Source organism: Bombina bombina, chromosome 9, assembly GCF_027579735.1.
Source record: "Bombina bombina isolate aBomBom1 chromosome 9, aBomBom1.pri, whole genome shotgun sequence".
In the NCBI taxonomy this organism is placed as follows: Eukaryota; Metazoa; Chordata; class Amphibia; order Anura; family Bombinatoridae; genus Bombina; species Bombina bombina.
In genome coordinates, this window is record NC_069507.1 from 260,979,775 (window position 1) to 260,992,157 (window position 12,383).

A 12,383-nucleotide genomic window follows, 5' to 3' on the forward strand; every position below is an offset into this window, starting at 1 on the left:
TACTGAGAGCTAACTGCACACATGAAGTGAGCCAATGACAAGAGGCTTATATGTGCAGCCATCACCGGCTAGCTCTAAGTAGTGCATTGCTGCTTCTGCACTGACCTAGGTATGATTTTCTAAAAGGACACCGAGATCAAAGCAAATTAAATAAAATAAGTACCAACAAGAGTTAAATTGCATGCTCTGTCTGAATCATGAAAGTTTAATTTTGACTTTACTGTCCCTGGGACATGAAACCCAATTTTTCTTTCAGAATTGAGATAGAACATACAGGGCCAGATTACAAATGGAGTGCAGACGTTTGCGTGCAGGTTAAATTGGCCAGTGATCATATTGTCTGTCCTAAAAATTACTCATTTAAAATGTGACCTCTAAATGAGAAATAATTAAAAATTCCATAGTAAATCTAGGATTAAAGTTAAATTAGAATTATTACCTTTGTTGCTGAATGAAGCTGGGATGCAAGTCCAGTGGTTCGATAAAAAAAGCACAATTCAGATGTATGAGATCATTTTATGTTGTGTGAAAATAATTAAAATAAAACAAAGACTATTGTGGGCGCCTAGAAAAAGCCAGATCTACTGCATAAAAGATGTGTGTATAACAAACAAACAAAATATCAACATCTATGTAAAATAAATGCTATTTTATGCGATATATTTACCATACACATAAATACATCAAACCGATAAGAATTCTTTGCTGCAGAGTTAAATAAGCAAATAGTTTAAAACCTAATTTTCTTTCATAAAAGAGCGCTGTACAGTTAACTGCATAAAAGAGCAATACACAAACAGTCTAATAAAGTCAAAGAGGCAAATTTATCAGGTAGCAATTAGTAATTGCGGTTAAAGTTATCAGCCGGTTAATACCTTTGATGAAACCGGAACTCTGGATATTTGTAATCCTCTATATGGGTAAAGCTTAAAGGGACAGTCTACCATAGAACTTTTGTTGTTTTAAAAGACAGACAATCCCTTTATTACCCATTCCCCAGTTTTGCATAACCAACACAGTTATATTAATACACTTTTTACCTCTGTGATTACCTTGTATCTAGGAACCTTCTTCCAGCCCCCTGATCACATGACTGTTACTGTTTATTATCTATTGTCTTGCATTTAGCATTGTTTTGTGCTAAATCTTAAATAACCCCTGTGCCAGAACACAGTGTTATCTATATAGCCCACGTGTACTTTCTGTCTCTTTGTGTTGAAAAGAGATTTGAAAAGCATGTGATAAGAGGCAGCCCTTAAAGGCTTAGAAATTAGCATATGAGCCTACCTGGGTTTAGTTTAAACTAAGAATACCAAGAGAAAAAAGCAAATTTGATGTTAAAAGTAAATTGGAAAGTTGCTTAAAATTACATGTCCTATATGAATAATGAAAGTTTAATTTTGACTAGACTGTCCCTTTAAGTACAAGAAGTGAGCCGCCAAGCTCCCCTTCTATGCCGATCCCAGTGTTCCGTTTGAACAAATAACACTCCCACAGAGTACGGTGTCTCACACAGACACTTCCTTGGATTGTCCAAAAGTGGCAACTCGTTTCAGCTCATACAGAGCCTTTTAAAGTCAGTGGCAATCCTCTTCCATTTGCCTCTATTTATACCTCCTTTCAACATTTAAAGTGATGGTTCACTAATTTGAATTTTAAAATTACTAATGCAATGCATTTGGATACTTATTTATGTGAGAATCTCTAATTTAGAAAACCACATAATATTATATACAGTAAACCGGATACATTTAATATACTACATACAATATAAGAACATTTCAAATATAATCATATAAAAAAATCATTGTTGCACAACACTATAATAAATGTGCTTATGGGTACCACCTGTTTTCAAAATATGGTATCCAAACATGAAATGTTACATAAGCAAAAAAATATATAAAATAAATACAATTAAAACTAATGTAAAAATAATAAAAACCAATGTAAAAACAAATATGTTCAAATACATCATATTATTTAAGAAAACACGATAAATCCATTTCTAAATTAAGGCCATTAGGAGTTAGGGTATTTAAATTAAAAATCCTTCTCTACCCCTATCACATAGTTTAGCAATACAATTTTAGTTAAAATATTTAAAAGTGCCCCATTACATTTAATAAAATGTCTAGTACCTGGTAGTTCCTTATTTCTATCTGCATCAGCATGTTCTATAGATCAGATATGTTTACATATTCTTTCTCTAAATGTTCTGGCCGATTCACCCACATATTGACTCCCACATTTACACTGGATCAGATATCACATTCTTCTCAGTGCCTCTGATCACATTATAAATATTGAACATTGTTCCATTTGATGTGGAGCTAAAGGTAGAGGTTTTCTTAGAGTGCCTATGAGCTTTACAGCAATTGCAGGGATAGAAGCCTTTAAGGTTATTCCCAAAAAGATCCCTCTTATTGCATTTGTTACTTTTAAGTACAGTAGGGACTAGTATATTTTTAAGGTTGTTTGTTTTCTTGTAAACAAAAAATGGGGAATTTGACAAACGGTCACCAATTATATTATCTTGTTTGAGAAAATACCAGTGTCTCAGAAATATTTTCTCAACCAATTTGTAGTTGGCATTATATTTAGTTATGAATGATATCCTTAGATCATCTCATTCTCTTCTTCTTTTAACCTTATTTTCCTTTTAATTTCATTAGTTTGTTGCCTCATATTCTCATTTTTTCCCCTTCTCATATCCTCTATCTCTAAATTTGTCTTTTAGAACTTGTGATTGAACCGTAAAATCTTCTTCCTTGCTAAAGTTCTTGTTTACTCTTAACATTTACCCTTTTAGAATATTTTCCTTCTACCGAGTTTGATGACAACTGGAGGAGTGTATAAAATGATTACAGTCAACTGGTTTAAAAAATGTTTTTCTTTCTACTTGCTTGTTTTCTATAAAAATATCTAACTCTAAAAATATTAAGTGATTCTTACTTGTCTCCTTAGTAAATCTAATATTTAAATTATTTGAATTTATCATTTTAAAGATATGTAAAAAAGATTCCTCAGTACCCTTCCATATAATGAGCATGTTGTCAATATATCTTTTATAGAGGACTAGACTTGCCTCTACATCTACTTTGGTCCAAGACATTTATTCCCAAGCACCCATAAACAAATTTGCATAAATAGGGGCAAATCTACTCCCCATAACTGTGCCACACATATGCCACAAAATTAAAAATAATTTTCAAATAAAAAATAATTATGAGTTAATATAAACATGATACCTTCCATTAAAAATTCTCTTTGGACAGGTCTGATGTCTTTATCTTTTTCAAGGAAAGTGTGTACAGCCTCAAAACCGTCATTGGCTACATCACAATTGATATAGCCATATATCTTTTTACCAAGTCAAGTTTTCCATAATTTTAAGAACTTCAATTTAATCTTTTAGATATGAGTCAAGTTGAATAACATATTTCTTTAAATATGTATCTATATACTGTGACATATTGAGGTTATGAAGTTAATGCCAGAAACTATTGGTCTTCCTGATGGATCACTAATGGACTTATGTATTTTTGGGAGAATGTAAAAGACAGGTATTTTCAGGAACTCTATTAAAAGAAATAGGTATTCTTTGTAATTTAGAACTCCTACTTGTTTGTACTTATCTAAAATTATTTTTAATTGCCATTTTTAAATAGTGGTTGGATTAATTATCCTCTTATTATAAGTTACAGTATCTTCTAGTAGGGTGTTACATATACGTATATAATGACACCTATCTACAATTACAATTCCCCCCACCCTTGTCTGCATTCTTAAATTATGTCTTTATTATTTTCAAGATGTTTAGAGAGATTGAATTAAACCTTATTTATCTTTTTCTCTCATAATTGTTTTATTTCTTTTAAAACTATCTTTTCAAAGGCTTCTATAATAGGGCCCTTTTGCTGTTTTGGGTAGAAAGATGTTTTTCTTTTTAAAGTAGAATGTATAAAACCATTCTCATTTTTAAGTGTATTTCTATTTTCTATGCCCTCAGTCATTTGTAATTCCCTTTCTACTGCTTTCTTGGTAAAATACCATTTTCTTTTAAATCTTTATTTTGCTTGTCAGGATAAAATTAATATAGACAATCATATAACATAAAATATAGTTCACATCTGAACCTTTAGGGTCAGGAGACAGGGAGAAAAAAAAGGAAACAATGCTAAAACACAAGAAAATGTATCTCCACATATAAATATATTCATTATAATCAGTTTACCCCCAAAAAAAGAAAAATTATCCTATCCTGACATTTTATAGAATATATATTGTATATAGTGGAATCAAAACATCCAACGATACTCATCATAATACACTCAAATTATATATTAATTTTAGATGAGGAGGAGGTGAAAAGAAAAGGAGAGAAAAAAAAAGAGTAAACTCTCGCCTCACCCCCCGCCCACCAGTGACCCCACCTCATATATCAAGGGAGTATGATACCAAATGACCGGGCATGGCTTTTCTAAGTCCTTTATTGCCCAAGTTTTATATGAGTCCAGTCCGAATTAGGACATTCTATACCAGGTTACAGGGAATATTTCCATTAATATCAGACCCTCGAAGTATACCGTTTTATGGAACAATTTCATAAGAATGTATTGTATAGGGATAGGAAATGATTGTATAATATTTATCCATTTATTAAAAAAACGTTGTACTTGTTTGTTATGTATATTTGAAATATTATGTTGCTCAAAAATAATCTGTTGTTTCAAGACGTCTATAAATACATTCAAAGAGGGGTTTTTTTCTGTTTCCAATTTCTTAGTATCAAATTACGGACAACTAGAATAATAGTATTTATCAGATCAGAATTCTGGTCATCAAAATTTAAGAAAAAAATAGTTCTTGGGTCAAAGAAGAAGCAATACTCTGGAATACACTTACTTAACCAAAAATTTACCTTCAACCAGAGTTGATTTATTTTTGGACAATACCAGAAACAATGAAGGAGATCTTCCCCAGGTAGAGCGCATTTATAGCAGAGACCAGGTTGATCTAACTTCCAAATAGCTAACCTCTTTGGAGAGATGTAAGTGTTATTAAGTAGTTTTAGGTGAGATTCATGCCAGGAGGAATGGAGGGGGGCTTCAATAAGCCATTTAATACCTTTCCTGATATGTTCATAATTGATTTCTTCGAAATACTTCAACCAATAAGTTACGTACTGTTCCAAATTTAATTGACCTTGTTTTGCCAGTAAGATCTTATATAATAATGAAATCGAATGATTTCCTTGTCTGTATAAGTTAATATAATCTCCAACTATTTCAAAACAATCCGACCAAGTTTTTAAGTGTAATTTCTTATTTATGAAATGTCATAGTTGCAAATACGCGAAGAAAGACTTATTAGAAAGGTTATATTCTGCTGCGATACTCTCAAATGTTCTCATATTATGCCTCTCATCAAGAAATTGAATTATCTTTGTTAGACCTTTTTCAGCCCATCCCCTGAATGTCCTATCCTGACATCCAGGTAAAAACTCAGGGTTTCCTCTAACTGGTAAAAAAGCTGGCATATAAAAATGAATCCTTAGACGGATACATAGTTGTTGCCATGCTTTAACCACGTTGTATAGACTAACCAATGACTTAACATTAATAGGGAGTTGTGAATATGTACAGTGTAGAATTGCTTTAATTGATAATGGATGGATAAGGTTCTCTTCTATTCCAATATTGGTTAAATGGTCAGAGGATAGAAGCCAGTCAACGCCATAGGGTGCTAGAATAGCAATATTATATAGCTTTATATCAGGAAATGCTAGACCACCAAATTTCTTATATTGAGATAGTTTTGTTATAGCAATCATCTGCCTGGTCTTGTTCCAGAAAAATTTGGCACATGCTTGATTAAACATTCTAATATCTTTGTCCTTAATAAATAAAGGGAGATTGTTCATAATATAAGTTATCTGAGGAAACAAAATAGATTTTATCATCATAACTTTCGCTGATAATGGAATTGGAAAAAGAGTCCAGCGTTGTAACTTGGATGTTATATGTGAGAAAAAAGGCGTAAAGTTGAGTTTATACCACGCGTTCGGATCCCTGTGTAATTTGATTCCAAGATATTTAAAGCTCTCTACCTCTTTTAAGTTATGTTGCATAAAACTATCCTTATTTCTATGTATCCAGAGAATCTCTGATATAATGGTGTTCACCTTGTATCCTGATATTGTGCTGAAAAGATCTAATGCTCTAAAGGCTATTGGAATATTTATATCAGTCTTTTTAAAGTATAGTAGTAAGTCATCGGCATAAAGTGATGACACATTTTTGGGTGCCCAGATTTATTCCCTCTAGTTCCTGTCTTAAATAAATTGCCAAAGGCTCGATTGCTATATTAAAAAGAAGGGGAGAAAGTGGGCATCCCTGCCGTGTTCCTTTCTCTAATTTGAAAAAAGATGTTTGGATATTATTAACTAGTATAGAAGAGATCGGATAATTGTATATACTCTTAACAAAGTTAATCAGGTTCCCGAGGAAACCAAAATTTGACAGAGCATTATATAAATGTTCCCAGATTATAGAATTGAAGGCCTTCTCGGCATCAACCATAACCAAAGCTAGATCATATTTGAGTGGAGAGTTACCATTATGTAATTTATTCTAAAAATATTCTAGCATTATACTGTATATGTTTTTCGGATATTTTTGGTGGGAGACCTATTAATCATAAACCCCATTTGATCCGGGTGAATAACTTCTTGGAGTGGTTCTTTTAATCAATTAGCTATTATTGAAGTAAGAAGTTTATAGTCTGTATTCAGCAAAGAAATAGATCTGTAGGACCCAGGATCTGTTGTATTTTTGTATTTTTTAAGAATAAGGGTTATGGTTGATGCCGAGAAAAAGCGTGACATGGATTTTTGCCCAATAAAATAATCGTTGAATAAGCAAGTCAAAATAAGGACAACTTCTGACTTGAGCAACCTATAGAACTCCACAGGGAGTTGATCTGGCCCGGGAGCCTTGCCAAGTTTAGCTTCCTCTATAGCCTTCAAGACTTCAGCTGGGGAAATAGGGACGTTAATTAAGTTAGCCTGCTCTATTGATATTTTTGGACAATTAATCTTATTCCAGAAAATCTCACTGGATTCTAAATGTATTGATTTAGCTGAGTATATACTCTTATAATAATTTAAAACAACCTCAGAAATATCGGCAACTTGGGTATAGTTCTGGCCTTCCATAATAATATTCTCAATTAGATTATTCTTTTTCCTAGACCTATCTAATCTAGCAAGATATTTAGCCGACTTACCATATCGACCACCGTAGATAGCATTTATTCTGGCTTCTTCATTTATTGATTTTGAAAAGAGAAACAAGTCTCTTTCTTGTCTGGCTATTCTGTATTTATCCCAATGTTTTCTAAGTGGACTATTTATATATTTCTGTTAGGCCCTAGAAATAGTTTTTGCCACTTGGATGTCACAGGCCTTAAACTTTTTTTGGGCCGTAATCATATAAAGCTTTATCTCGCCTCTTAAGTAAACTTTTGCAGCTTCCCAAAACACCTCATAGTTATTAGCATAACTTTGGTTGTTAAGACTATATTCGCGCCACTTGTTCTTTTTCCAATTTTGAAATGATTTATCATTTATCATATATTTTGGGAAGTAAAAATTATTTCCAGTACCTGTCTTATTCGATCTAGCACCAATCGCCATTGATAATATTGCGTGGTCCGATATAGCAATTTCATTAATCTCTGTCCAGGTATTGTCTCTAAGAAGAGAGTCAGAAACTAAGAAAAAGTCAATCCTGGAGAAGGATCTATGGGTCAGAGAGTCACAAGTATAACTTTTTTTATCAGGGTGATGGATACGCCATATATTGTGTAACTTAAGATATTTACATATTTGGAAAAAAATCTTAGATTTCTGATCTCTGATTAGGTGAAAATCTATCTAATAATGGTATGGGTGTTAGATTAAAATCACCAGCAAGTATAATGTTTTGTTCGGATTTTACGGCCAATCTGGCAATAATATTATCCCAAAAAGGTTGATCCATAGTGTTAGGGCCATAGACATTGCAGACTACATATTTAACCTGAGAAATTTCTAGTGAAAGCATTATCCATCTGTCATTAGGGTCTGTTTCTACTTTTTGGATACTGTAATCTAAATCTTTATGAATTAAAAAAGCAACCCCCCTTTTCCTCCTGGCACAATCTGATGCTACTACTTGGCCAACCCATTTACATTTAAGTTTCTGTGCTTCCGAATTTTTTAGGTGGGTTTCCTGTAATAGAACAATATTGGGTTTATATTTAGCAAGATGCTTAATTATTAGCTTCCTCTTATTAGGCGACATTATTCCACCTATATTCCAGGAAATAAATGTAATCTTCCTCATCTGGCCTCTTTAGCACATCATTCCTGCTAGCTATAAGATAGCACATAGATAGGGGGCAGGGGCGTAGGGGTAGGGGAGAGGGAGAGAAAAAAAAAAGTAAAATACCATTTTAATGTCAAAGAATGTATGAACCTTGAGGTATCTACATATGTTTTAAATTTATTCCATTTTTTTGTTGGTGCAAATGACAGATTTTTGTACAAAACAAGAAAGTAGAAAAAAAAAAACATTTTTAAACCAGTTGACTGTAATAATTTCATACACTCCTCCAGTTGTCATCACACTCGGTGGAAGGTAAATATTCCAAAAGGTCAAACGTTAAGAGTAAAAAAGAACTGTAGCAAGGGAGAAGATTTTAGGGTTCAATCACAAGTTCTAAAAGACAAATTTATAGATTGAGGATATAAAAAAGGGAAAATTTGAGAATTTCAGGCAACAAACTAATTAAATTAAAAGGAAAATATGGTTAAAAGAAGAAGATATCATCATAACTAAATATAATGCCAACTACAAATTGGTTGAGAAAATATTTCTGAGACACTGGTATATTCTCAATCAAGATAATTGTCCAATTCCCCATTTTTTGTTTACAAGAAAACAAACAACCTTAAAAATATACTAGTCCCTACTGTACTTTAAAGTAACAAATGCAATGAGAGGGATCTTTTTGGTAATAACCTTAAAGGCTAGAAGGATTTTTAATTTAAATACCCTACTACCGGGTACTAGACATTTCATTAAATGTAATGGGGGCAATTTGAAATATTTTAACTATATTGGTATTACTAAACTATGTGATGGGGTAGAGGAGGTGATATTAAAAAATATCTTTTGCAAATGCAGGGGAGGTGTATTTTTAATTTGGATACCCTAACCCCTAATGGCCTTAATTTATAGATTGATTTATCATGTTTTCTTAAATATTATTATGTATTTGAACATATTTGTTCTTACATTGGTTTTAATTATTTTTATTTTTATTTTATATGTTTTTTGCTTATGTAACATTTCATGTTTGGATACCATATTTTGAAAACAGGTGGTACCCATAAGCACATTCATTGTAGTGTTGTGCAACAATGATTTTTTTTATCTGAATATAATATTTGAAATGTTCTTAAATTGTATGCAATATATTAAATGTATCCGGTTTACTGTATATAATATTATGTGGTTTTCTAAATTAGAGATTCTCACATAAATAAGTATCCAAATGCATTGCATTAGTAATTTTTTCAAATTAGTGAACCATCACTTTAAATGTTGAAAGGAGGTATAAATAAAGGCAAATGGAAGAGGATTGCCACTGGCTTGAAAAAGGCTCTGTATGAGCTGAAACGCGTTGCCACGTTGTGGACAATCCAAGGAAGTGTCTGTGTGAGACACCGAACTCTGTGGGGGTGTCATTTTTTCAAACGGAACACCTGGATCGGCATAGAAGGGAAGCTCGGCAACTCACTTCTTGTGCCTACACCACTGAGAGTTTGCTTACACTTTACCCATATAGAGGATTAAATTTATCCGCAGTTCCAGATTTGTCAAAGGTATTAACCGGCTGATAACTTTAATCGCAATTACTATTGCTACCTGATATTCTACACTTTAAATTCATAAGACTTTTTTTGTGTATTGCTACTTTCTATACCGCTTGAAGTAGTGGCAGAACTTTTACATCCTGACTCTTTTATGCAGTTAACTATGCAGCACTGTTGTATGAAAGAAAATTAGCAAATACAGTATTTACTGTCAACATCCTTGTAACATTTGGTGTTTTATGTAGCATGGGATACACTGTTTTGTTAAGATATTTTAGTAGCAAGCACTGTAGATATACTGTATCCAGGTAAGTGTTTCCATCTTCTAGCAATTGGAAACATATTTACATATTTAGCATTGTTTACAATTGCCTAGATTACGAGTTTTGCACTATAGAGGGTGTGAAACGAATGCAACAAAAGTTGCGTTATTTCACCCCCCCATAGCACTCCATTACGAGTTTCTGAAAAGCCTCCTTGTGCCTGCAATATGGTGGCGATAAGTTCCATACCGCACAAAAAGCCAAGGGCTGCTTTGACATGCTCGTACACGCTTTCCCCCATAGACATCAATGGGGAGAAGGTGTTAGAAAACAAATAACACCTGAAGTGTGGAATGAAAATCTCCGTAACGCAACCCCATTGATGTCTATGGGGAAAGAAAGTTATGTTTAAACTTAACACCCTAATATAAAACCCAATTCTAAACACCCCTAATCTGCCGCCCCCGCAGACACTAATAAAAGTTATTAACCCCTATTCCGCCGCTCTCTGACATCCCTGCCACTTATAAAAGTTATTAACCACTATTCCGCTGCTTCCCGACAACTCTGCCACTATAATACATTTTGTAACCCCTAAACCTCTGGCCTCCAACATTACCAGTGAATAAACTATTAACCCTTAAACCTAACAACCTCCTAACTTTATATTAAAATTACAATATCCCTATCTTAAAATAATTAAAACCTAACCGGTCAAATTAAAAAAACCTAAGTTTAAACTATAAATGGACCTAACATAACTATTAAACTAAACTATTATACTAAAATTAAATTAACTACTAATTAAAAAAAACTAAATTACACATTAAAAAAACCTAACACTACTAAAAAAAATTAAGTCTAAAATTACAAAAATAAAAAATACTAAATTACGAAAAATTGAAAACACTAAATTACGAAAAATAACAAACGAAATTATCTAAAATAAAAACAATTACACCTAATCTAATAGCCCTATAAAAATAACCCCCCCCCCCAAATAAAAACACCCCCTAGCCTACAATAAACTACCAATAGCCCTTAAAAGGGCCTTTTGTAGGGCATTGCCCTAAAGAAATCAGCTCTTTTACCTGTAAAAAAATACAAAGACCCCACAACAGTAAAACCCACCACCCAACCAACTCCCCCAAAACACTAACCCCCGAAGATCCACTCACAGTTTCTGAAGTCCAGACATCCATCCTCATCCAGGCGGCAAGAAGGCTTCATCCAGGCGGAGTTTTCTATCTTCATCCCGGTGGCGCAGAGCAGATCCGTCCTTGATGATATCCAGCGCGGAGCATCCTCTTCATACGGTCACCGCCGTACACTGGATCTTCAATGCAAGGGTGCCTTTTAAAAATGGCGTTCCTTTCATTCCTATTTGCATTTCAAGAATTAAATCAGCCAATAGGAATGCAAGGGACGCTATTTTGAAAAGGAGGACGCTTCGGCGCCGGATGTCTTCAAGGATGGATCCGCTCTGCGCTGCCGGGATAAAGACTTCTCGCCACCTGGATGAAGACTTCTCGCCGCCTGGATGAGGATGGATGTCCGGACTTCAGAAACTGTGAGTAAATCTTCAGGGGTTAGTGTTAGTTTTTTTTTAAATCTTTCCGGGCAATGTAAAAGATCTGAATGCCCTTTTAAGGGCAATGCCCATACAAATGCCCTTTTCAGGGCAATGGGTATACTTAGGCTTTTGTTACAGTTAGGTTTTTTATTTTGGGGTTGGTTGGGTGGGGGTTTTACTGTTGGGGGGTCTTTGTATTTTTTTCAGATAAAAGAGCTGATTTATTTAGGGCAATGCCCTACAAAAGGCCCTTTTAAGGGCTATTGGTATTTTATTGTAGGCTAGGAGGTGTTTTTATTTGGGGGGTATTTTTATAGGCCTTTTAGATTAGGTGTAATTGTTTTAATTATTTATAATTTTGTTTGTTATTTTTCGTAATTTAGTATTTTTTATTTTTTTTAATTTTAGACTAAATTTTTTTAGTAGTGTTAGGTTTTTTTAATGTGTAATTTAGTATTTTTTAATTGGTTACTTTAATTTTAGTATAATAGTTTAGTATAATAGTTATGTTAGGTGAATTTATAGTTTAAACTTAGGTTTTTTAAATTTCACGGGTAAGTTTTTATTTATTTTAAGATAAGGACATTTTAATTTTAATTTAAAGTTAGGGTCTGATAGGTTT

The 12,383-nt window shown here is 33.2% G+C and overlaps 1 protein-coding gene across 1 annotated transcript in view; it reads left to right on the forward strand.

Moving 5' to 3' along the window:
• The window catches only part of KEL (Kell metallo-endopeptidase (Kell blood group)), a 74,608-nt gene that overhangs the window by 48,606 nt on the left and 13,619 nt on the right, over positions 1-12,383 (forward strand). The window lies entirely within an intron of this gene.